This window comes from Trachypithecus francoisi, unplaced genomic scaffold, assembly GCF_009764315.1.
Source record: "Trachypithecus francoisi isolate TF-2019V2 unplaced genomic scaffold, Tfra_2.0 Lachesis_group5, whole genome shotgun sequence".
In the NCBI taxonomy this organism is placed as follows: Eukaryota; Metazoa; Chordata; class Mammalia; order Primates; family Cercopithecidae; genus Trachypithecus; species Trachypithecus francoisi.
In genome coordinates, this window is record NW_022681470.1 from 101,795,312 (window position 1) to 101,822,605 (window position 27,294).

The 27,294-nt window shown below is 42.3% G+C and overlaps 1 protein-coding gene and 1 long non-coding RNA gene across 3 annotated transcripts in view; one reads left to right on the forward strand and one right to left on the reverse strand.

Annotated features, from left to right (window-relative positions):
* Window positions 1-27,294, reverse strand: part of LOC117075645 — a 57,401-nt gene that overhangs the window by 20,848 nt on the left and 9,259 nt on the right. Inside the window, exon 3 of the long non-coding RNA XR_004434073.1 lies at window positions 5,336-5,458. This is a non-coding gene — a long non-coding RNA (uncharacterized LOC117075645). The remainder of the gene's footprint in view (window positions 1-5,335; window positions 5,459-27,294) is intronic.
* NOTCH2 (notch receptor 2) overlaps window positions 5,496-27,294 on the forward strand; it is a 197,953-nt gene continuing 176,154 nt past the window's right edge. The window contains exon 1 of one of the 2 annotated variants that reach the window (XM_033198181.1): window positions 5,496-5,701. The gene's annotated coding sequence lies outside the window, so the exon portion shown is untranslated. Of the gene's footprint in view, window positions 5,702-12,685; window positions 12,847-27,294 lie in introns of those variants that run through there. The other variant, XM_033198182.1, reaches the window with a different exon arrangement.

Consider the following 27,294-nt stretch of genomic DNA (forward strand, 5'->3'; position numbering starts at 1 on the left):
AGACCTCAGAAATGTTCCTTGGTGTTGAGAGTTAGGTCTGCTCCCTGAAAGCATCTCTAATCTCAGGGAAGCATCTGTAACCAGCCTATTCCCCACCCACAACCCAGGAATAATAATAATAAAAAAAACATGGCGGCTAGTCACACACTGATTTCAGACACATCAACCTGTTGCTGGTTCACTCTCTGAACTTCGTTTCTCAAGACTGCCTTGACTTTTTTACCTGTCTGGGTAGATCTTTGTTTCTGAGTCTTAGTGACCTGGCTTTCAGACTCTACCTATGTACACTTCTCTGAGTCTGGACTGTTCTCTCAGCTTAGGAAACCCAGCCTTACACCACCTTCTTACTCTTGGTTACTACCCACTCCCACCTACAGTCAGTGAGGTTGGGCACTGGCCCTCAATCCACAGGACTGTATCTCCAGCTGATTCTCTGAAACTCAGCCTCCATAAGGGAAATGAGTTGTGGTCTCAGCTGGAGGCTGCTGTATCTGTTCTGCAGATGTAGCAAATGTGTCTGACAACAGAGCTGCTGCCTTTGAGATCACAGGTTGCTGGTCAGACTTGCCAAGTCTTGCACTGCCTGTTACCAGAGTAAGCTCTCTGTCTTCAGGTGAGCCTTCTCAGTTGCCGTGTTATTTTTTGTCCCAGCTCCAGTAGTTTATGGAGATACAAGGCCTATATCTGGGGGCAAGAAGATACTTATGTAAATAGGACTTCTCATGTCTTCTGGATAGTGGCCTGGCTATAGTCTGGAAGGCCACACTGCGTGGGCACCACTGGGACTGTCTCACAGCTCTGACTGATCAGCAAGAGTCCTTGAAATCTGTAGAGTAGCCAACTACAGCATTAGAGTGGTTAAGTATCCAGACCTGCCTCACTCTCAGAGAGCTGAACCAAATGAGCCAGTATCATGGAGAAGAGCAAAAAGCATCCCCTCGAAAGTCCTGCAAGGAGAGTCCCCTCTGATGTGAGGGCACCAGAATCCTGTAGCGTTTCTATTATTTTTGTTTACTTGGAGGTTGCACCATCCATCGGCCTTCCCTGACCATACCCCTCAGTGAGGATTACCAGACTTAGAAGGTGAAAATACAGGATACCCAGTTAAACTTGAACTTCAGATAACAAATACTTATTTGGTATAAGTATATGCTACATAATATTTGGGATATATTTATATCAAGACATTATTCATCATTTATTGGAAATTCAAATTTAACTGGTGTTCTGAATTTTATCTGGCATCCCTGTGGCCACCACAGCACCCATAACTTAAGACTTGGTAGGAATTCATAGGCCTTGAAATCCACTGGGGCCCTATCTCTCCCAACAAGGCAGTGGAGCACTTTGTGAGGAAGAAAAGCAGATGACTGGGCCTCTGCTAAGATTACTGGGATCCTAATACTGTCTGGTTCCCTCATTCTCCTGGGCCAGCTCAGAAGGACCATAAAATTAGATCTTCTGAGTGCCTAGAACCTTGTCTGCCTTCCATTGTTGCATTTGGATGACAAAGAGTTTGCAGAGAACACAATGCCTCTTGACCTCTGGCAGCAGCATGAGGGCTTTTACTTTCAAGGTCTCTCAAAGCACTGCTTTCCAACCACAGCCCTCAGCTATGCCTCAGTTTGGGCCTATCAAGTCTATATCCACATATCCACCACCCCTAGACAGGTGACAAAAGTAGTGCTTAAGAAACACATGTGCTTTTTTGCCTCCCTGACACAACTGACTGCTCTGGCTAATATCACTGCTACACACTTTACTTTCACTAATTATTATTTTTTCCTGCCCTCCAGAACTGCTTTTTTGCATACAACAGTTTGAAAGTCCCGCAGGACTTTCTAGGGGATGCTTTTTGCTCTTCTTGGAAAACATCCTCATATACCCTGAAACATCCACATACAACCTGACCAGCTATGCTTCATACGATACTCTAGTCCCAGCAGTTCTGAGTTACCTGAAACATCAGCACCTTCAAAACAGCACAGAAATGTGTGACATTTCTGAACCAAGTTCAGTGTAGCCAGTTATCTGTAATTCTGGAGTGAGAGACACCCTTGTCACTGAGGTTACCTAGACATTTCAAGAGATGTCTAACACCATTTTGTCTTTTTCTGTGCAACTGCCCTAGTAATGACCTCCTAAAATAGAGAAGGAAATTTGCCTGATGTGCTGAGGTTGACACTATGTTTGGCAAGTCAAAACTCGCTGCACCTCTGCTCCAGGACAACACGAGCAAGCACTGACGATGTGCCAGGCCCCGTTGAAAGGGCTTGCCTGTATTAACTAATTTAATACTCATGATGACCCTATGAGGTATATGCTATTATTATTATTCCTGTTTTGCAGATGAGGAAACGGAAACGTGGAGTGATAAAGTAGCTCCTATAAAGCCATACAGGTAAAAAAGTTACTAAGAAATAAAAATGAATGCAAGCAACTCAGCTGCACAGTGTGTCCTCTGCTCCTGCATACCAGCTCTACACAGCTGCAACCTAGCTTGGTTCAGCATCACACTGTTGAGACTGGTGCTGCCAACACTGTGGAGTGGGCAACCCTGACCCAGAGAAGCTTTATGCCACTCTTCATTATCCCTGCTTGGAAAGGGGAAAGGACTGAAGTCAAGCATGTTTTCAAGCCCTAGAGAGTCCAATGTACGACAGGGACTTCGGTCTGCCATAGGCTGAAAGCTCAGCTAATGCTATGCAGGGCAGCTCACCTTATCTGTGCTTGGGTGCTCCATCAGCTGTGTGCCCAGCACTCAGAATCACAGGCCAGAGAGATGCTCTATCCTGAAAGCCTGAGCACAAAGCGTAACAGAGAGACTCACTCTGGAAGACCATGGCTTGAGTATTTCACAATTATTCTGTTCAAATGATGTATTTCAGACATTTATGCATGGTCTTAATCCTGATACAAGGCCTCTTGAGGGCAATTTGGATTGATGTTAAATGCCTCAAAGGTCTTTACAGGAGTAAGGTAGTGCTCATCCCTGCTAGCAAGGCCAGAATGCAGCCTCAGCGCAGCCACTAGCCCTCCCTGAGGTGACATGGTCTGGTACACTACCACAAAAGCACCTGGACCCAAAGCAAAGATAACTCAGGATTCCTCAAGAGCAGCAGTGACTCTTTCTGATCCACACTCACATCTGAAACTCTAGTTTTGGGATTTCTATTTGTTGTCTGCCTGCTTCCTGGATTGATTGATTGATTGATTGTTTTAGAGACAGGGTCTTGCTATGTTGCTCAGGCTGAACTCAAACTCATGGACTCAGGTGATCCTCCCACCTCAGCCTCCCAAGTCACTGGGAGGTCTGCCTACCCCTCTTGACCTCTTCTCTGACTCTGCGCTCTTCCCTCCCTGTGTTGCTCCTCCACCCACTCCAGTCATTTATACCCTGATGGGTAAAAGAGGGCTTCTACTTTCATGGTCTCTTAAAGCACTGCTGTCCAACCACAGCCCTCAGCTATGCCTCAGTTTGGGCCTATCAGGTCTACATCCATATATCCACCATCCCTAGACAGGTGACAAAAGTAGTGCTTAAGAAACATATGTGCTTTTTTGCCTCCCTGACACAACTGACTGCTCTGGCTAATATCACTGCTACACACTTTGCTTTCACGAATTATTATTTCCTGCCCTCCAAAATTGCTTTTTTGCATACAACAGTTTTTATCCTTACTGTTTTCTTTTTACACCTCTTCTTGGAATTATTATTATTATTATTTTATTTTTTTATTTTTGAGACGGAGTCTTGCACTTTGGCCCAGGCTGGAGTGCAGTGGCGCGATCTCGGCTCATTGCAAGCTCCACCTCCCGGGTTCATGCCATTCTCCTGCCTCAGCCTCCTGAGTAGCTGGGACTACAGGCGCCCGCCACCACGCCTGGCTAATTTTTTGTATTTTTAGTGGAGACGGGGTTTCACCGTGCTAGCCAGGATGGTCTTGATCTCCTGACCTCGTGATCCGCCCACCTTGGCCTCCCAAAGTGTTGGGATTACAGGTGTGAGCCACCACGCCCGGACCTCTTCTTGGTATTATTGATATTCCTGCAGTTAGACAATACCTGGGAAGGAATGCACCAACTAGAAGGAGCTTGAATGAGCCTACCATGTTATGGCTGGCAGCAGCCTTCAGAGAGGTTTGAGTATAGGATGCCATCTAATTCCCCCCAGCCCATTCATTCTACCCAGCTAATGGGAAAACAAGAGGATTGCTGATAACAATATCATCAGCAAAAATAGTTACCATTTATCAAGCATTTACTATGGGCCAAGTACTACGCTAAATGCTCTGCATATATTTTCTCACTTAATTCTCAAAAAATGCCTTGAGGAGAATGCTATTTTATCTCTAGTTCACAGCCTAGAAAACTGACCTGCCAAAAAAGTCACATAATGAATAAGTGATAGAGCCAAAATTTGAACCCAAGTTAATCTAAAGCCTGGGCATTCAGCCACTCTGCTGCCATTATCATACATCATCTGACTTCCTTCATGTCCCATCTCCCAACTTCTGTTTTTGTTTTTTTTTTTTCTCTTTTCCTGATTCTCCAGTTACCCACCCTAGCAGTGCAGGGTGATATATATGAACTGCATGTCAAAGTGGGTGTAGACTCATAATGACACCATAATGACACCAACTGGACCATGGGAAATGGTGAAGGCAAGAGCAGTGATTTTAACTTGGCCCTTTGAAACAGAGACCCTGCTGCAAGTTATGAGGGGTTTGTTTTAAGTATGTTCCTGGTTCATTCACCCATAGATCCCAAACACCTAGAACTGTGCCTAACTCATAGTAAGAGCCCAAGAAATACCAGCATGGAAACCCAGAAAACTGGGGTAGATCCGATGAAGAGCACAGGAACCTTAGTAAATCTGGGTGGTCTGAAACTGGCTTTTAGTTGAGCCAGTTGATAGGATCTTAATGACAATGGTGCACCACTTCTCATTTCTTGTGACTCTGCAGGTTTGCTTCTTGCCGTCTTATTCCAACTAACAAATTCTATTTACTTTTCATGTATTTTCTCTACCTCAGAATTGCTGCTTATTCATAAATTCTGCCTTCTTATCACATTATTCTGCTTCCTCATAGTTTTGGTTTGCTATAATCCTCCATGGCCCTGTTCCATTGTATGCCATCTTTTCAGCTTCAACTCCCATGGCTAACTGCTTCTTTCTATCCATGTTTCCCAATTCAAATCCCAGAAGCAGAGAATCTGATTGATGAAACTTATCTTTTCCATTCAAGCCCTGGTTTTTGGAAAGGCAGCCCGTAATGTCAAGAACCAATCACTGGTCCAATCAGGAGCCATCCCTGGGTAAAGAACAACCTACCTCTGCTTCTCAAAGCAGGGGGCTGTGGGTGGGGCACTTTCATCTCAAAGAGGAAGTTGGGTGTGGCAGGCACTGTGTTGACATATCCAGTACAGGAGTGCCCTGGGAGCCCATCTCTCATTTCTGAAAGAGATAACATTGTAGGTCTGTACATTTCATCACATATTCCCAGGAAAGTCCAGCCAAGTGCAGCTGGTAAGTTGCTGAATTTGGAATTCCTCTTGGCCTTCCAAGTCTTTGTACTCTTCCTTCTGGGACTACTTTGGTTTTTCGGTTTATTATGTGTTTGGAGCTGGCTTGTTTCTGGACTCTCTCTTCTGCTCAGGTGAACAGACTTCTAACCGGGATGCCTGGCTCTTGGACAAGGTGAGTGTTTGGATCCAACTTTGGTTCTGCACCATTCTTCCAACTTGGATGACATTGCCTCACCTCTTGTATCCTTGTCCTCTCCCTTTTACTCAATCCACTCTATTCTGGGTTATTATTTACCTGAGGGTACCTTCCCTTCCCGGACCCACTAACATACTCCTGAGGGAAGAACATTCAGAAGCAGCTGGTGGCTTCAGTGAGAGCAATTTTTAGAGGAATGATCGGGGCAGAAGCTAGATAGAAGCAAGTTGAGGAAGTGGAAATAGTGAGTGCAAGACACTTTTCTGAGAAGTTTAGATAAAAAGGAGGGGAAGAAAACAGCTATGTGTCAAGAGTTTGGTGTGTGTGTGTGTGTGTGTATGTGTGTGTGTGTTTTGAAAGAATTTGCTTCTTATTATATAACACATGATTTTGTGAAACATTTTGAAAAAACAAAAATTGTAAACAATATGTTTACAGTTGCCCATTAAACTACTACCTAGATAATTACAATAGTTACCACTTTTTGAATACCTACTAAACAGAAGAATTATGCCAGGAACTTCATGAATTATTTTTCTATTTCTTGTGCAATACAATGTCCCAGCTGGGTCAGAATTCAGACAGATATGGTTGTGATGCAGAATAAGACAATGTCTCATCCCTTTAAGCAATGATTGGCATCCATTGATTTATAAGGGGGCTGAGAAGTTTGCTGGGGGCAAAATGGAAATATTTGCCTCAGTAGGGTTTTCAGCATTCATGGGCATGTCTGGAGAGAGTTCCAGAGGTAGGCAGTGCTGGCAGGAATGGTGGGGCCCCTGGAGAGAGCACAGTTGGTTGAGGAAGGAGTTTGTAATGGTAAGACTGGGCTTTAGACCTGGAAGGTCATGGTAAGTCTGGCTGTCACAGGGAAGGGCCTAACCCAGCTTCCTTGCATGTGTCTTCCCAGAAGAAAACAAAGAAGGGCCTCTGAGTCATGGAAAGAGCCATGAAACTCTTTGATGCTCTAGGTCCTATGGCCCAGTAACTGGTAACTCAGTGTAATATTAAGGAAGACAGCTTTTCTTTTCCCACTTTGAAAGAGGATGGTGACAGACATCACAGGGGCTATTACAGCCCTCAATTTCCCATAAAACCAGCACCACAGTGCCAGCTGTGATTGCAGAGAAAGGTTTTTATCCAAGTTGCATTAAGGAAATGGTAGTTGATTTCAGTTAATTCAGTAATAACACTTTATCTTGAGCATTAATGCTGAAAAAGTCAATTCTCTTACTTCCTGTTTTTCAAAAGCATTATTGGCTAGGGTAGCTGTGCAGGGCTCTACACTGACACAGTTTGTGGACTTCTAGCCCACAGTGGCGCTGTCAGTGCCAGCATCATGGTGTCTGGCTAAGCTAACTATAACAATACACATGATGACGGCACTGGCTTAAGAACACAGGTAAGATCTGTCCACTAATGACACCCAAATGTCTTTGTACAAAAACACCTACTCAATGAGGCCCTCCCTGACCACCCTATAAAAAACTGAACAACCCCTGTGCCTCCTCACCCTCTGCCTACCTCAACTTTCTTTCCATGGCACTTATCATCATCTCATGTTTTGTAATTTTGGTTTCTGTTTCTTCTTTTTTTAATCATCGTTTTTCCTATCCCAGAACGCAAATGCCAAGAAAGCAGTGTCCAGGCCTATCTGTTTATTGTTGTGTCCCCAGAGCCCACATCACTGACTCACACAGAGTGCTCAGTATTTATTGAGTTAATCCATTTCATGAGTTTCTCATAAATATTTGGGAAAGGATGAGAACTGTTAAGATTTTTAATTAACATGATCACATTTGGATTTATAGCCCAGGAGAACCAAGGATATTTGCTTACATTTATACCACCCTTACAAGGTCCATAATCTAATATGACCGTTTTACAGATGAGGAAACCGAGGATTAGAGTGAAAGCAACCTGCCTCAGCTCCCATAGATAATAAGGACTAGAGCCAATATAAACCGATGCAGTAAGTAAGAAGACCAAGTAGGCGGCATTGCTATAGGTAAAGCAAGATCTAAGGAAAGCCTTAGTTGATATGGCAGAAATAGGAACAGAGAGAAAGGGACAGAAAAGGCTGATTAGAAATATGGAAGGCAGAATTCAATATACTATTAGAAGCAGCCCATGAAAACAAAATGAAAGAAGGATTTTTTTCTAAGAGGAGGGTGGCTTCAATTTCTTTCAGAAAAGATTGGCTAACTGAAAACTAAGAAAGAAACAGACCAAGTCCTTGTAGCTTCTAGCACATCTATGATAAAATTTTGTTAATTGGATTTCATACTTGGATTATAACTGCACAATACATGAGAGTAAAATGCCTTATGACAAAAAGAGTAAAAATTGAGTCATAATATGGTGACGATACTATTCAGGCAATAGTATTCAAAGAATGGACCAGGGAGCAGTGCACAGCTTTGGGAAGCAGGGATTGTCAACATTAGGACTCAGAGTTGTTAGTGATGAGGTTCCTAGGCAACATAAGAGGCCCTTGAAAAAGACCTTGGCTTAGGGAAAAAGAATTATAGGGGCCAAGCGTGGTGGCTCATGCCTGTAATCCCAGCACTTTAGGAGGCCAAGGTGGGTGAATCACCTAAGGTCGGGAGTTCAAGACCAGCCTGACCAATATGATGAAACCCCGTCTCTACTAAAAAATACACAAATTAGCCGGGTGTGGTGGTGGGTGCCTGTAGTCCCAGCTACTCGGGAGGCTGAGCCAGGAGAATCACTTGAACCTGGGAGGTAGAGGTTGCAGTGAGCTGAGATTGGATGCCACTGCACTCCAGCCTGGGGCGACAGAGTGAGACTCCATCTCAAAAAAAAAAAAAAAAAAGAATTATAGGACCTAAGTAAGAAGGTCTGGCTCCCTTGGCATTTCTCACCCCCTGGCCCGTTAACTGGTGTTGCAGTCTCCACTGTAGTCCTCTGAGGGGTTTTAGAGGGAGAACCAGGGCAGATGACTATCCAGATCAGAAGGGCCAGGTAGGATGGTCAGCCACACATGTGAGGGACAGATAGGGAAACAGAAGATTAATGCATATGGGAAGATTAAGGAGGCTAAATCTATCCCAGGTCACTCTGGATACTGGCTATGTTGAGGCAGGCGGTGGGGGCTCAGCCTGGTGACAGCATATTTGTTAATTCAATCAATATTTACTGAATGCTTTTTATATTCTAGGCACTGTGCCAGACATTGGGCTAGGTGCTGGGAATTGAAATAATAAACTATTTCCTGATTTCTCTTCTCTCTTCTGGAGAAAGAATTGGATTGGAACAAAGTATGGTTCTCACTGGCACGGGGATTGGGCAAGGCCGTCTGCAAGAGGCAGACATCAGCTTGGGCAATGGGGTCAGGTTGGGGACAGCAGGCCCTAGCTGATACAATACTTATAATTTACCTGAAATCTGTGTTTATTTTCCATTTTGAACCTGGTGTTGTTTATATTTGATAAGCAAATTAATTATTTTATGTTTTAAGTAAGTCCTGGATACACAGGACATTTTGCAGGGGAGGGCTTTTGATTTTTAATCCTAAAAGCATTAGTGTATCTGTATTGCTGGGCTTGACAATCACCTAAAATAAGTGGATTTCAAATCACTCCATAGGAGTGGCTGCAAATAGGGGAAACGACATGATCTGTTACTACTTTGGATTACTACTTTATACTGGCAAACCATAAATCACAGTGGGGAAGCCACAGTGGAGTATAAGGATCTTAAATCATGGCAAGAGTGATTTAAGGTCAGTCAGTGCAGCAGCTAATCTGGAGAGATGATCCCACCCATAACCCTTTAAGACATGACGCTTGGTAAACTACCTAACTCATAAGGGCGTCCTGGCAATGAACCTCCACACCTCCTGGTTGGGGTGTGTGCTCCATCTCACCCAGCTTAAGTAGGCCTGAAAGACTACCCTGTTCTCTCAGGCAAGAGTATTCCTCTTCATTACTAGGAGGGTATTAAAGACAAAGCTGGTCTAATCAGTAACCCCAGGCCCTTGTCTTACTGAGAAGAATGCAATTCTTATAAGTAAATTATAAGAAAAAATGAACATGCAATTATTTGCCATTGTGGAATGTGTTTTCCCTAGTAACAATGCTATATATAATACTAAGATTTCTACAGCCTATTTAATCTAGAATATATACATACATGCACATGCAAACACACACACACATATATAGTGATATATAGTATATAACTATATAGTTATGTATAGTTGCCTCTTGTGTGGTATCCAGTCAAGTGTCTTTACTATAACTGGAAGTCAAAATTATATTAATTGAAAAAAATGTTACACCAGTAGAAAAGGTGGAGGGGGGAACAGGAGAATGAAAAAGAGGAGGAGCAAAAATGAAAATTCACTTCTAAACAAATATAATTTTGGCTATATGGTAACAGGTATAGGTTCTGGCTGAAAATATTTCAATGTCTGCTTTAATGTAAATTATAAGTATTCCAGAAGACAGATTATTTTATTTTATTTTTTTGAGGGGGGGGTCTCATTCTGGCCCCCAGGCTGGAGTGCAGTGGTGCAATCTCAGCTCACTGCAATCTCTGCCTCCTGGGTTCAAGCAATTCTCCTGTCTCAGCCTCCCGAGTAGCTGGGACTACAGGTGCCCGCCACCATGCCCAGCTAATTTTTGTATTTTTACTAGAGATGGGGTTTCACCATATTGGTCAGGCTGGTCTCGAACTCCTGACCTAAGGTGATCCACCTGCCTCAGCCTTCCAAAGTGCTGGGATTATAGGCGTGAGCCACCGTGCCTGGCTGACAAGATAATTTTAGGAGCCACTTTAAAAAGTTTCCGGAACTGTAGTCTGTATTATTTCAGTCTCAGTCCCATACCCCATGAAAAATTTAGGGCATTTCATTGCTACAAAGAATTTTAAAGCAGAATCAATCCATGTAATTCAATCTTAACATTTATTAAGTGCTTACTGTATGCCAGGTACTTTTACTTTTCTAATCATTGTACAGGTATTAATTCATTCAAATCTTATAAAACTCTATGAATTATTGTTTCCATTTTACAGATGAGGAAATTGAGGCACATATATTGCCCAAGATCTCACAGCTAGTGAATGACAGTAAGATTCACACTCAGACCATCTGACTCCGGAGGCCTCACTTGTCATTCATGTTAATCTTTCTTAACATGTTTCATGCTAACTACAGACTTAGTTATCTCCATATGCATCTTCTAAGTAAATGGTTTATCATGAGAACATTTAGACCTGCTTACATGTTTGGCACTCATTTATTGAATGATTACCTACTACACACTGAAATTTGTTAAGTTTGTTTCTAAAAGTGACAAGCTTAGTTTTAAAAACAATTCATCTTCTTCTGCTCTCTTTTTCACAAGAGGTAGTTGTTTGGATAGTAACCTTTTGAGAACCAAAATAAGTGAAGTAGAGCTACTTTTGTGAGAATAAATGGTGGAGGGCCATTCACTCAAGAACTTGTTTTTAACAGGTATCAGTTGTCAGTATGCAAAAGCAACAAGGTATACCAATGTAATTAATGTTCAATAAAAGCACAAAACTTATTTATATACATTAAAATCTTCCTATGTAACAAAAGGCATGTTTTATTTTTATCTGCCACTTTTCTTAAGTCAGTACACAATTCCAGGCTTGATATGAGGTTAGCTTTTCACAATTGATACTTCCGCGGGGGGGAGGGGGGGAGGGGAACAGGCAAAATAAGTGAATGGGAAAGCACTCAGACTTATTATTTATTAATTTGTGATATTTTAGCCGTTCAGTGACTTTTTTCATGCTATTTTCTCCAACTTTTGTGGGATGGGGAAAAATTGTTTGGAGTGACTCTTTTCCATTATTATTTCTTGCATGATATTTACAAACAATTTTTTTGGCATCATCTCACTTTGAAGATAAAGAAAGCAACAGTAAATATCAGCCTGCATATTGGGAATTCTCCTAGAGAATATTATTTAGACTTGATGAAACAAAAGAGGAGCTAAAATTATGCTTTGTGTAAATCTCAGATAGTGTGTTTGGCTTAAAATTTGCTATCCCAGCACTTTGGGAGGCCAAGGTGGGCAGATCACGAGGTCAGGGGATCGAGCCCATCCTGGCCAACCCGGTGAAACCCCGTCTCTACGAAATATACAAAAAAAATGAGCCGGGCGTGGTGGCGGGCGCCTGTAGTACCAGCTACTTGGGAGGTTGAGGCAGGAGAATCACTTGAACCCAGGAGGCGGAGGTTGCAGTGAGCCCAGATACGGGCACTGCACTCCAGTCTGGCGACAGAGCAAGACTCTGTCTCAAAAAACAACAGCAACAACAAAACGACAACTTTCTATTGTGTTAAAGTTAACTAGCGAGGACACTCTTGATTCCTAAGAAATATTAATCTTGGCCGGGCGCGGTGGCTCAAGCCTGTAATCCCAGCACTTTGGGAGGCCGAGACGGGCGGATCACGAGGTCAGGAGATCGAGACCATCCTGGCTAACACGGTGAAATCCCGTCTCTACTAAAAATACAAAAAAAAAAAAACTAGCCGGGCGAGGTGGCGGGCGCCTGTAGTCCCAGCTACTCCGGAGGCTGAGGCAGGAGAATGGCGTAAACCCGGGAGGCGGAGCTTGCAGTGAGCTGAGATCCGGCCACTGCACTCCAGCCTGGGCGACAGAGCAAGACTCTGTCTCAAAAAAAAAAAAAAAAAAAAGAAATATTACTCTTATATCCCCAAATATATTTCATGTATAGTTCAACACATGAAAATTAGATGCTCTGAATACGTTTTGGGGTTAATGAGTCTATTAGAATACATGCTTTTTGTATAGCAGCCTCGGAGAGCTAGCCCAGCCAGGCCTAGTTGCTGCTGTTTCTCAAGCACAGGAGGCTGAGAGTGGAGAAAAGTGCTCTGTAAGAAGGCTGAGCCCCTCACTGGAGGTGGAACTACTACCCTACACGTCTTGTTTGTTTAGATGATATGCTGAGAACCAAATCTACCCTGTCAGCTTACTCTTCAAGAACAAGCCAAGCAACTGAAAACTGAGTCCACGCTCAGCTAAGTCAAAGCCCAGGGGATTACTGGCATCATCACCCACCCCACCTGGAGCATGACAATGTCTGTGAGAGAATAAGAGGTGGGTGGTGTCACCACTATCTTTCTCTTTCTGTTCTCCAAATTATAATAATAAACAGTCTCTTTTCCTCCTCTAAACATTTTAGAGGAGGTTGAATTCAGTTGAAATATCTTGAAATTACTGTGGCTGGTTTACAAGCCACTCTGGAAAGTTATGCCCTGGCATAAATTTAGCAGCTATGTTTTACTGTAAAAAGAAACCCAGGGACATAGCTTATTAAGAAAATGTGGTCAAAGTGAGAATTTTCTTTGGTTTTGTGAATAAATATAGATATTATATTACAAAATTAGATTTATGTCATTGAGCTTGATACTAGACAGTAAAGAGTATTTCTTAGGAAAACGTTAATACATCATTAAATTTTCAAAGTTGAACACAAAATCTCTAACAAATTAAATTTAAATATTTCCATTTCAATATCAATGCAGACAGTTCATGGTAATGAAGTACATTGAGAAAACTTGTTCTTTAAGAAAACAAACTTCTGGGTAAAAGATAGTAATATTATATCAGCAAAAAGAGATTTTCATCAAGAAAGTTGAGGGCTATAGCATCATCAAGATAAAGATCAAATAGCACAGAGGCTAAAATAAACCTGTGATTTTTGTGGAGGTGGTCAATAGAAATTGGCTCTGTTGCTGGAGATTTTGAATTTTAAATTCTGGTGATCAGGCCAGTAATATGCTGATGAAGCAGGAATGTCACAGCATATTTTACTAAGTCGAAGATAGACAAAAGTTATGAAAGGGACATGGAGAACCTGGTAGAGCTCTGTGTACTGTGCTGAATTAATAAATAGAGAACTAACTTAAGGTTGTCAAAACTGCTGGGTGTCTCTCAGGCTTCTAATGTTTTCAAAATGTATTTGAAAACTTAAAGGCTTATAATAATAATAAGATTAGTCCAAGTTCTGTTTACTTCCTTTAAAAGGGAGTCAACATTTGAGGAGACAATTCTGTACTCCCACAACAGGAGAAATGCATCCTTTTACTATGTGAATAATTGAACCAGAGTCATTGCCCACTCTTCAGGAAATGGCTCATGTCACCTTTTGGCCGACCTGTGCTTCACAGTGAACTTACCTCTTGACATCCACCTCTGTAAACTTTTATTTGTATTACCAAATATTGACTGCAAACAAAAAAAAAAAAAAAAAAGAAAGAAAGAAAAAGGAACCTCCCTTATACAATTACAGAACGTTAGAGCAAAAGAGAACTGAAAGATGATCTTGTGTAGGCCACCATTTTATAGATGAAGAAACAAAAGCACAGAGTGACTTGCTAATGAAGCTGGCCCAGCCTGGCCTAGAGCTACATTCCCCTGTGTTCCAGCACCAACATCATGGATCCTCTCTCTCTCCCTCTCTTTTGAGACAGAGTCTCACTCTGTTGCCCAGGCTGGAGTATAGTGGCGCAATCTTGGCTCACTGCAGTCTCTGCCTCCTGGGTTCAAGCGATTCTCCCGCCTCAGCTTCCTCAGTAGCTGGGACTACAAGAATACTGCTACCATGGCCAGCTAATTTTTTTGTATTTTTAGTAGAGACGAGATTTCATCATGTTGGTCAGGCTGAAGATCCTCTCTCTTATTGTTTGATGAAAAATGTATTAGGCACTGGGAGGATAGAAATTAGGGAGCCACAATACTTGACATCAAGGAGCTCACAATCCAGTAAGTACACATGTAGACCACCCTCCAATATTTTATTGTACTCTGTACACTGTTGCTAGAATGATCTTTCTGAAAATGCAAATTGTAATGTATCTATCCTTGTGTAAAACCCTGCAGTGGCTCCTTGCTGCCTGTAAGGTAAAGCTTTCCCCTTGTTCTCCAGCCTCCTGTCTAATTGGGTCTATGCTGATGCTCAGGATCTAGCCATAGAGAACCAATTGCTTTTCCCTAAATATAGCAGGCTCTTTCATCCTGCCAGGTCTTTGCTATGCTGTTCTCTGCCTGGAATGACCTCCTCTCATTACCCTCCAGGAGGGTTATCTCTCTTGTAATAGATTTCCTTAGGTTTCTCTCCTTCCACCTCCAACCCCACAGGGAGAATTAACCACTCCTTCCTTCGTTTATTTGTCCTGCCCATATTTCTCCTACAGCACCTATAGTGCTTTGTAACTATTTTATTTTATGACATCTTGCTCTGTCGCCCAGGCTGGAGTGCAGTGGTGTGATCTTGGCTCACTGCAAGCTCCGCTTCCCGGATTCATGCCATTCTCCTGCCTCAGCCTCCCAAGTAGCTGGGACTACAGGCGTCCACCACCACGCCTGGCTAATTTTTTGTATTTTTAGTAGAGATGGGGTTTCACCGTGTTATCCAGGATGGTCTCGATCTCCAACCTCGTGATCCACTCACCTCGGCCTCCCAAAGTGCTGGGATTACAGGCATGAGCCACCATGCCCAGCCGATTGTTTTAAAATACATAAATGTACTTGCCATTTACACTTATGTCTTTCTCTACTAATTGAAGAGAAGCTCCTTAAGAGCCACCTTTGTAAGGGCCATCTTTACCTTTGTACCCCTAGAATCTAGCTCAGTGCCTGGCTCAGAAGAACTCCTTTGAATGAACCATCCATAGAGGCCCTTACATCATGCTATGGGAATGCAACAGAAGGAGCAGTGAACTGTGCTTGGAAGAGTTGCCTTGGAAGCTGAAGCATGTATACCAAATAGAGGAACATCAGGGAGGGGCAGGGGTTGGTTCATAGCTGGTCACCAGAATAGAATGCTCAAAGGTACGGGGCCTGACAAGTGGTAGAAAGGTTGGCAGGTTTGGGAAATTTGAGGATACCTGAGAGGAAGGACTGTGGGATGTGGTGGTTTGCTGTTGTTATTGTTAAACTAGAAGAAGAGGCTACGAGCTAGTCAGGGGCTGTGTGTGAAAAGGCCTGGCAATTCATGCTGAGAAAGGAGTTTTGATTGTATTACAAAGAGCTAGAGAAAGAAGAGTTTTGAAGGTCAATATTCAAGAGTAAGGATGATTGGATGTGCCTGTCAGAGAGAAAGGACAATGCAGTGACAAGGAGAGGTAGCTCCAGGGAGGAGTGGGACTGCAACTCAGAGTCTTGGTGAGGCATTGCTGGTCCGAGGGTTCAGAGAACTGAGAATGGTCCAGGTGAAAACCGATGAGGGCCTCAGGCAAGGCAGTGGAGATGGAGAAAATGAGAATGACTGGAGAAATAAACACAGCAGTGGTGGAATGGTGAGTCACAACCAGTTGAAGGTGGGGGAATGAAGGGAAATGAGGAGTCAAAAATGATCCCAAGTGTTTATCTTGAATGTTTAAGCAGATGGCGTTGTCCTGATATGGAATGCAGAAAAATAACATCGAGTTGAATTTGTGATGCTTATGAGATACTTAAATGAAAATGTTGAGAAAGCAGTTGAAATTATGTGTCTCACACTCAGGAGAGTTGAGGGCATGAGTCTCGCTAGGTAATAACTGATTCCATAGGCGAGGATGAGAGCATCTGAGAGCATGTGAGGGCGAGAAAAGAAGGTCTAGGATGAGGCCCTTGGTTAAGGAGGAGAGAGAAGAGAATGAGACAACAAAGAAATCCAATGTGGAGTCATGAGAGCCATAGAAAAAGAGTTTATTCACACGGAAGAAAGAGTTTGTAGTGTTAAAAATCAAACAAAGGATATGGATTGAAAAAAAGGTTCTGAAAGAACTGTAATATAAGGCTGCAGACATAGTCATTGGGGGCTGGAGGCAGTCCAACATAAGCCAGCGCCAGAGTTGAGCCAGTGAATCAGAGACAAAAGGCTCCTTCTCTTTTTTAGTCCCAGCCAGTTCATAAGCCTGAGGTTGAATTGCAACTATGATTATGCTAAATAGCTTCACCTAATTAGGGCTGGTAAAATTGAAGTGGTTGGAATACCTCTGGCAAGAACTTGATAAAAATTTGAGAGTCTTTCATATTAATTTTAATCTTCGTTTGCATGAAATGGGATGGGTTAAGGAGAAGTAAAAGAAAAACATGAAAAGGAAGGCACAATAAGAAATATTCACTCTTTAAAGGAAAATGATGTACCAAAGAGTAGTCCCAGAGCTCTTCCTTCTCCTGTCTCCACATAGTCTAAGGTCTATCTACAGGAAAAACATAAGCTAGCATGACCAATATAGGTTTCAATGGGCGAGCAAAAAAACAAAAAAGCCCTTCATGGCAAAAAAGGAAAAAGCAATTGCAATAAAAGCAAAAATTGACAAATGGGATCTAATTAAACTAATGAGCTTCTGCACAGCAAATGAAACTATCATCAGAGTGAACAGACAATTTACAGAATGAAAGAAAATTTTTCTTCCTATTCATCTGACAAAGGTCTAATATTCAGAGTTTACAAGGAACTTAAACACATTTACAAGAAAAAACTACCCCATTAAAAGATGGGCAAAGGACATGAACAGACACTTCTCAAAAGAAGTAAAACATGTGACCAAAAACATATGATAAAAAGGTCAACATCACTGATCATTAGAGAAATGCAAATCAAAACCACAATGAGATACCATCTCATGCCAGTCAGTGTGGCTATTACTAAAAAGTCAAAAAACAACAGATGCTGGCAAGGTTGTGGAGAAAAAGGAATGCTTTTACGCTGTTGGTGGGAGTGTAAATTAATTCAACCATTGTAGAAGACAGTGTGGCAATTCCTCAAAGAGCTAGAGGCAGAAATAACATTTGACCCAGTAATCCAACTATTGAGTATATACCCAAAGGAATAGAAATCATTATATTATAAAGATACATGCATGTTTATGTTCATTGCAGCACTATTCACAATAGCAAAGACACGGAATCAACCTAAATTTCCATCAATGACAGACTGGATAAAGAAAATGTACATATACACCATGGAATACTACGCAGCCATAAAAAGGAATAAGATCACGTCTTTTGCAGGGACATGTATGGAGCTGGAGGCCATTATTCTCAGCAAACTAACACAGGGACAGAGAACCAAACACTGCATGTTCTCACTTATAAGGGGGAGATGAATGATGAGAACACATGGACACATAGAGGGGAACAACACCTGATGGGGTCAGTCAGAGGGGGTTGTGAGGGAAGGGAGAGTGTCAGGAAGAATAACTAATGGATACTGGGCTTAATACGCAGGTGATGGGATGAATTGTACAGCAAATCACCATGGCACACATTTACCTATGTAACAAACCTCCACATCCTGCACATATGCCCCTGAACTTAAAAGTTGAAGGAAAAAAAAAAAAGTAAAAAAAATTAGGCACTTATAAAAAATGTGTTCCAAATCCCTCAAAACTCTTTTAGTAAGGGACTTACTAAGTATGGAGATTTCAAATGTGGTATGTGGATGGTGCTAAAATTGAGAGTAAGCATTTAGAAATTTTTAGAGCAAATTGAGAATGCTGTTACATACAAGCACACTGTCAGTGGACTCATGTCAATAAGCAGGGTATGGACTGGTTTGGGTGTTGTGGAATTCTCACAGTGAGTCACAGGTGGCATGACCTGTGCACTAGTCATATGCAGGAAGACACTTAGACCACAAGCTTGGAAATTAAAAAAAAAATTAACCACACAGATAGTTTGAAAAGCACTGCTTTAGATCACAACCCGTTTGTAAGTTAAGAGTCCCTACAGCTTGTTTGGTGCAAGGAAGTTGACAGCTTGAGCACACACCAAAAAATTCAGATATAAAGTGAGAGGAAATTTGAAGCCATTGTAGAAGATATGAATTGGAGATGGAACTACCCAAAATTATCTTCTGTAAGGATCTTCTAGATTAAATGCAAACTAGCTCATTTTAAAAATTGTTTCATTCATTATGATATGAACAGAGTCTATAACAGAACATGGAACATATAGGCACTAAATAAATATTTTATGAATATTGAATTCGTTGTTCTAATGACATGGTGGAGAATAGCTTGAGAAGGGGAAAGGCTAGAATCAGAAAAAGTGGCTAGGAAGACTTTAAAGACTGTCTAGACATAGGTTGATGGGTGGATTAGCCTAGTGGATACAGAAATTCAGAAAATATGAATCTGAGAAATATTGGGAGGAACTTCCAGTTTTTCCCATATCAGTAAGCATATGGCCATTCACCAAAGTCCCAATCAGGAATGTGGGGTCATCCTTGACTCTTCCCTTTCTCCTTGCTCCTCATAGTTGGGCACTTTCTGAATCCTAAATATCACTACCCTGCCTTCTCCTACTACTCACACTGCTTTAGTTCAAGCCCCACCACGTCCCTCCAGAAATTTGTAACAGCTTCCTTAAACAGTCTCCCTGCCCTGGGCTCTTCCCCATTAAGCTTTTCTTCCAAAATTGAAAATTCAGTGTTTTTCCTTTTTTGTGTGAAACCATGAAATGGCTCCTGATTTACCTTCTAAGCTTCAGCAATACCTAAGCTTCATGGTAGGGCTGCTCCTTACCAGGCCCTGTGGCACTTGCCTTGCATGCCAGTGTATTCTTCTGCTCCTTACTTGGTGGTTCTTAAACCCAAGCAACACTAAACTACTTGTAACCCCTGCCCCAAGGGTTTGCCATGTTATTTCATGCCTCTGTGCCTTTGCTTATGCTATTCCTTCTGCCTGGAATGCTCTCACCCCCAACACCCTGGTTGCTTTTCCATCTGTATTCATTTCCTGTTGCTGCTGTAACAAACTGTCATAAACCTACTCTTTTTGAGGTCAGAAGTCTGAAATGAGGCTATTTCATGAGGCTAAAATTAAGGCATTGGCAGACCTGCATACCTCCTGGAGCTGGAGGAGAGACTCTGTTCTTTGTCTCTTCCAGCTTCTAGCCACAGTTTTTGGGTTTTCTTGTTTGTTTCTTTTTGGTTTTGGCTGATGGCCCCTCATTGTCACATCTCTTTCTCTGACACTCCCGCCTCCTTTTTCTATAAAGACCCCTGTGATTACATCAGGCTCATCTTAATAATCTAATCTTCCCATCTTCCTTAAACTTAGTCATATCTACAAAGTCCTCATTGACATGTAAGGTAACATTTACAAGTCTGGGATGTGGATATCTTTGGGAAGCCATTATTCTGCTTACCACACCATCCAACGCCAATTAATCTCTTAAAGCTTTGCTATCACTTTTTCTCTGAAACATGTTCTGCTCAGAGCTAATCACTCTCTATTTTGTGTCATATACATACTACCTTCACTGCATGGGTCGGCTTGTATTGCACATAATAACTTTTAAAACACATCTACCTCTCTATTATATTTTGATTTCTTGAGGGGACAGCTTATTTATCTTTGTATTACCAGCAGTAAGCATGTTACATGGTATATAGTAAGTACTATGAGCTAAATTTACCGTTTAAAAATGAATGTTAGGCAGTGCAATGATCCATTAGACATGTAGGTTTAAATGGTGACTACAGCTGCGGTACATTCCTAACTTTCCAGGGTCATTGCCTACCACTCCCCCTGTCCCTCTTGCCTACTTCCCCTCCAGTCACATGGCCTTTCTAACCTTCCTTGGTCATGCTGTTCCTGTCCTATCCTCATCTCTCTGACTGTAATGCCCTTCTCCCAACTTTTCTTTTCATAAATCTCTAATTCATTCTCAGAGCACAAATTAAAACTTTCTCCTTCTGCAATGCCTTTTATTTTTCTCAAGACAGAATTAATCACTTCCTCTTTTGAGTTGCTACAGATTTTGTACAAATCTGTATTACATATTTCACCTTGTGTTTTGCTTGGTTATATATATATATATCTGTTCCATCACAAGAATGTGCAAAAGCCATATCTTGTTTATATCAGTGCTAGGCATATAGCAAGCACTCAACTATGTTTATGACCTTAAAGCGAACATATAAACAGATGAGAATGGAGGGGCAACAGAAAGGAACCAAAAGATTAAAAGAGTGCCTTTGATAAAAGATGAAGAGGAAGGAAGAGACTGAGAAGACCCTCAAAGACAGCATTCAGAAGACTCTAGAGGCAGAGTGTGATGAAGGCTGCAGTTAGAGTGGCTGACCTCTAATTAAAGAGGAGAAAGTGAGAGGCAGCACCACATGCAATGAGCTGCAGGCCTGAGAAAGAGAAAGGCTGTTGGATGTGACCATGAAGAGATCCTAATGGTTTTAGGAAGCATAATGAGAATGCCCAGTCAGGACCCTGGGTCTGCTCCTGTTTTAGGTTAGGAGAGATTAGGTTAGGTTAGGATCTCCAGAGGATAAATGACTTGAGGAAAAGGAATATCACACCTTATATCCGATCAACCTGCTTGAATGCCTGAGGCCATGAATACCTCAGCACAGCTCCAAGTCAGTTTGGAAGACTTGGTTCTTTCATCTGATACCACGACTTCAAAGTACTAAGAGATGTAGATGGTTCTCAGGGAATACAGGAGCCAACATAATGTGTTCCCCTATAATAATCAGAGATTTTCATCAATAGGGCACAGTCGACTGGGTAGTCTAGGCTCCTGAGGAACAAAGGCAAAATGTCTAAATCTGGCTTCAGACCTGAGAATAATTTCTCTTTCATGGAACTTTTCTGGATGATGAGATTTCTCTATATAAGGCATTCTCTGACCCAGTGGACAAATATTTCTCACATCTCTGCCTGCCTTGAACCTTGCCCTCCTATCTTTCATCAACACTTCTGTCAGCTGTATTCTTCAACCTGTGCCTTGTTTGGCTAACCTGTATGGCCAACTGTCTGTCTTTACCTTTACTAAGCCTGATCTAGACAAACTTCTATGCCTGACATCCGCATCGATTTTTGCCCAAATCGATTTTGTCTAGCATCTATTTCTGTTTTCTACTTCTGCTGTGTCCTGAATCAGTCTGCTGTGGTCTGATAGGTTGCACATTCTCAATGGGAGTGAGAATTGTTCTTGGGGGATAAAACACAACTTAATTTTTTAAATGCACTAAGTGCAGATATACATACAATGCATAAACTGATATCACAATATATCTGTGTGTACTAGGGCTCTCCAGAGAAACAGAACTGATAGCATATATTGTATATACATATACAGAAATAGATTTATTATGAGAGATTGGCTCATGCAATTATGGAAACTGAAGTCCCATGATCAGCTGTCTGCAGGTTGGAAGCCCAGGAAAGTCAATGGTGCATTTTAACTCCAGTTCAAGCCAGAAGGCCTGAGAACCAGGAGAGCCAATCCTGTAAGTCCCATTCCAAGTCCAAAGGCCCAAGAACCAGAAACACTACTGATATCCAAGGGCAGGAGGAGATGGATGTCCTAGCTCCAGAAGAGAGAGTGAACTTGTGCTCCCTTCACCTCTGTTTCATTCAGGCCTTCAAGGGATTGCATGAGATCCACCCACACTGCCAAGGGTGATCTTTTACTCACTCTACCGATTCAAATGCTAATCTTTTCCAAGAACACCTCCCAGACACACCCACAAATACTGTTTTACCAGTGATCTCATCTCAGCAATCCTTAGACCGCTAAAGTTGTCACATAAAATTAATCTTCACACTATGGTACCAAAATTTCATAGAGGAGAGCAATCTTTAAAAATGTCTGAAAAGCCTCCTTAGGAAGGCAGTGATGAAAAGAAAAGGGATGAGAAACATTGTGATAGGTGACGAGGCTGCAGTTCCTGTAATGGAACATAAGGAGACTGGATGGTGAGGAAATGGAGGTAGTCACAGTTGATTATGTGACTGAGAAGTAGACGATTGAAAGAATTCCAATGTAGCAAACAAATTATGAGCACTTATGAAGTGCCATGAACTGTATGAAACCCTTTCATATTTGTTAGCAAAGAGCTTCTCCTTTAGTAGTAAGGTACATATTCCTTGCAGAAACAACAGCGACATTTTCCATTGAGACAGGAGCCCACCTACCTCTCTGCTTCAGCAGCCTTTATGCTAATTACTCTTTTGGAAGTAATTCCTCATTCACATTTTGCAACATAAGATAATGAGAAAGACAGCCCAGATTTTGTTTGTAGAAGCTCCTTTCACGGCAGCCTTTCAACAGGTTGGGTAATTTAAAAGATGCAGTTGTAATCGTGACTAACTCATTAAGATGCTTGATGGGCATCTTAATGAGTTAAAAAACCTGGACATTTTTAACCCACTTTTGGAAAGAGGCAAGAAAAATATAAGAGTGGGAATAATCCAAGGAAAACAATTTCAAGTCTTTGAACAATAGACCCTAGAATTTCCTTAGCTTGAGATAGGTTAGGACAAGAAAACAGAATGTTGCTTAGAAGAAGCCCAGTGATCATGTGTGTTTACTTGCACTTCTGGAATATGACTTTTGTTAGTTGGTTCATTTTGACTTAAAAAACGTTTTTTGGCTAGGTGTGGAGGCTCACACCCATAATCCCAGCACTTTGAGGGGGCCAATGTGGGGGGATCACGAGGTCAGGAGATCGAGACCATCCTGGCTAACACGGTGAAACCCCATCTCTACTAAAAATTAGCCTGGCATAGTGGCGGGTGCCTGTAGTCCCAGCTACTCGGGAGGCTGAGGCAGCAGAATGGTGTGAACCCGGGAGGCAGAGCCTGCAGTGAGCCGAGATCGCGCCACTGCACTCCAGCGTGGGTGACAGAGTGAGACTCTGTCTCAAACAAACAAACAAACAAACAAACAAAAACCCCACAACATTTTTCTTTGTTCTCTCTCCGTACTCATTAAGAATTTACTACTGAGTCTTCATGTTTTATCTTAGGCAGATCAATGCTATGTATTTGTTCCCTGAACTTGACCCCTGTGCTTTCCTTCTCTCCTACTTTCCTACTCTTGTCATGAGTGCTGAGGCAGGGATGATGTTGGGGTGGAAAGCTGAAGGGTGAAGATGAATGAGCCACAGTGTCCACTTAGAATCTACAGCCAACTCTTGGCAGCTTATCTGTGGTAAATCTTGTTTCAGCTTCTTGTTGACTTTATCACCCACTCAATGTGCTTAACTCTATGATGGATGTTATCACCAGCTCTGTTTATTCACAATGCCAAGAGCACCAGTGGAACAGGGAAATATTCAGGAAAACCCACTTTATGGTGTCAACTTGACCAGAAAACAAAACACAACTCCATCATTGTTTTATTGAATTTGGCATCGTTCTAGAAATAAACTATCATTTATATTTTGTCAAACAAAAAGGCGAAGAGAAGATTTCAAAAGTACTGCTTCTGGGGAGGGTCTGGATCAAAGGTAAATGTGTGACTTTAGGTGACAGAAAAGCATCTCCACTCAGGTGCATCCAACTTTGAGGGGGCACTGACTACAGGAGAGTAGAGACAAGGGGCACTCATGAACAATCAGGCAGCTTTTCCAATTCTGGGTCCTTTTCAAACTGTAGTATCAACACATATCTTTAAGTTTCATAAATTCTTGGAATATTAAACATACCCATTCAAACACTTCTTTCAATATGGTGGGTGTTTGTAGGCTGCCCTGGAAATTAGAACACCGTGAATTTAATTCCTGCTATGACATTGGCTGACTCTGTAACTTTCACCTTTTTTAGTTCTCCAAGATGACATAAATAATGGAAAACATATAGGGCTTTAAAATGGTTGCAACATAGGTTCAAGACTGACCGCTACCACTTATTAGCTTGTCAACCTTGGATAAGTTATTTGACTTCTTTGAGCATCAGTTTCTTTATTTGTTAAATGGAGATAAAGATATCTATCTTGCAGGAATGTTGTATGGATCTAATGAGATCATGTATGCAAAACACCCAACACATAGTTGTCACTTTATAAACGGCTGTTCTAGTAGCCATTTGCACAGAGATGGGGAACGGCTAGGTGAAAAAAGGCATGGGCATTCTGAGCACAGTAGTTGATAGATGTTTCCTTAACATCGTAGTTTTATTAGATAATGAGGAGGATACAGCCAGCCACATAGGAACTCAGGCCTGTTTTATTTCTGCAGGATCTGGTCACCACAAGAATCAGAATGTGCAGGGGTAAGACTAAGGAAGAGAGAGAGAGGAAGAATGGGGGTGGGGAGAATCTCTTCTTCCTGGCAGCAGAGAAACCCCCCAGCATTCCTTCAGTTGCAGAAACCAAATGGAAGGCAAATGGCTGTCTGCTGGTGGTGCATGCACCAAGACAAACTACTCAAGTGTTTTCTGCCCAGTCCCCACAGGTGTTGCTTCTCAGCTTTAGATAAGTCCTCCAGCAAGTACTTTGCTGAAAGCAAGAAAGGCAGCTGCGTAACTGCCCAGTCCACAGAGCTGACAAACCACTGTGTCATCAAAGAAAGAGGGAATCATGGGAAATAGCCTGTGGTTCACCCTCTAAGGCAGAGTCAGGAGGCTGTGAGGTGGCACGTTTGATTCTTGCTCATTAACAAAGTTTCTCTTTGTGTCCTCCTCCTCCTCTTTGCCTGCTTGCCTGTTCCACTGGGCAAGCAGCAAGTGCCTACTCAAATCATTATTTATCAAATGTGTACTATGTTCTCAACATTCATTCAATACACCTATATTGAAAGCCTTTTATGACAATAACAAAAATAATAAGATAGATTCAGAGTAAGATTCAGAGACCGAAGCAAGTCCCCATATAGTAATCACATGTTCAACGAGTTGTTAAGTGGTATATATAATATGTAGAAACCAACCGTGGAGGGCCTCAGGAAAAGGAGCCAGGAAACTGAGGAAGGCTTTGGACAAGAGATGACATTGGAGTTAGGCCTTCACCCCAAATTCCATAGGTGTTGGTCCATTTTGCATTGCTATAAGGGAATACCTGAGACTGGGTAATTTAAGGGAAAAAGGGTTTATTTTGGCCAGGTGTGGTGGCTCACACCTATTATCCCAGAACATTGGGAGGCTGAGGTGGGTGGATCACTTGAGGTCAGGAGTTTGAGACCAGCCTGGCCAACATGGCAAGAGCCTGTCTCTACTAAAAATACAAAGAGTAGCTGGGTGTGGTGGCGCAAGCCTGTAATCCCACTTACCCAGGAGGCTGAGGGATGAGAATTGTTTGAACCTATGAGGCAGAGGTTGCAGTGAGCAGAGCTTGCACCAGGGCACTCCAGACTGGGTGACAGAGCAAGAATTTGTCTGGAAAAAAAGAGAAAAAAAGAGGTTTATTTGGCTCACAGTTCTGCGCCTGTAGGTGAAGCATATTGCCAGCATCTGCTTCTGGTGAGGGCCTCGGGAAGCTTGCAATCATGGTGGAAGGCAAAGGGGAGCCAATGTGTCACATGGCAAGAAAGGGAGCAAGAGAGAGAGGGGGTGTCAGGCTCCTTTTAAACAACCAGGTCTACTGTGAACTAACAGAGTGAGAACTTGCTTATCACCAAGGGGATGGCACTAAGCCATCCATGAGGGATCTGCCCTCAAGATCCAACACCTCCCACTAGGTCCCACCGCCAATACTGGGGATCACATTTCAACATGAGATTTGGAGGGGACACACATCCAAACCATATCACTATGGCTCCACTATATCACTATAGATCCAGGGGAGGACGGGATAGGGGAGGGCAGGGAGCAAGGGAAGTGCACATATGGAGGTGAAGAGGACATGAGCCCACAGCATGTCTGGGGACTGGCTAGTAGCTTGATGTGCTTGGAACAAGGGCTATGCAATCCTGGGCAGCAACAGTGGGAGAGGTAAATGTAGTCAGAATGCCAAGGATTTTCCATGCCAGTCTGTCCAGTTTGGGCTCTAACTGTAGAGAATGGGGAGCCATTGGTGGGTTTTAAGTATGAAGTGATGTGTTTATACTTGTATTTTGGACAATCCTGTGGGCTTCAGGGAACTGAATGGACTAAAAGAGAGGCTAAAAGCTGGGAGACAGTTAAGAGGTCACTGAAATTGCCAATGATGTCAAATGCTGCAAACTCATCAAGGAAAACGAAGACTGATAATGAGTTCACTGTATTCGTCAGTTGGAGATCTCTGATGACATCTAAAAGTAATTTCACTATAACGACTGAAGCAGAAGCTGGATTACTAAGCCAGTGGTTCTCAAAGTGTGGTCCCCAGACCAGCAGCATCGGCATCACTTGGGAACTTGTTATAAATGTAAATTATCTGGCTCAATCCCCACCCCATCTGAAACTTTGGGAATGAAGCCTAGCAATTGGCATTTTTATAAGTCTTCTGGGTGATTCCGATATATGCTAAAGTTTGAGAACAACTAGCCTAAATGACTCTTTCTTCATCTCTTCCCCAAACGTTCCTTACTCTAATGACACCTGAACTATTTGGTATTTCCTAAGTAATCATTAATATGGTTTCTCGGTTATCTGCATAAGTTGTTCCTGTCAGTCATGTGCAATATATGTACAGTCTCTGCCTGGTAATATTGCACTCATTGTTCAAGGCCTAACTCAAATGTCACTTCCTTAGGAAGTCTCTCCAGTTTCCTCCAGGCAGCCCCCCGTGGATACTTTTGCCCATATTTATGTCATAAAATTTATTTTATTGTGTTGTGTTGATTTGGTTTACTGTCTTCCTTACCAACTAGAAGCTCTTCGGGAGTAGGGA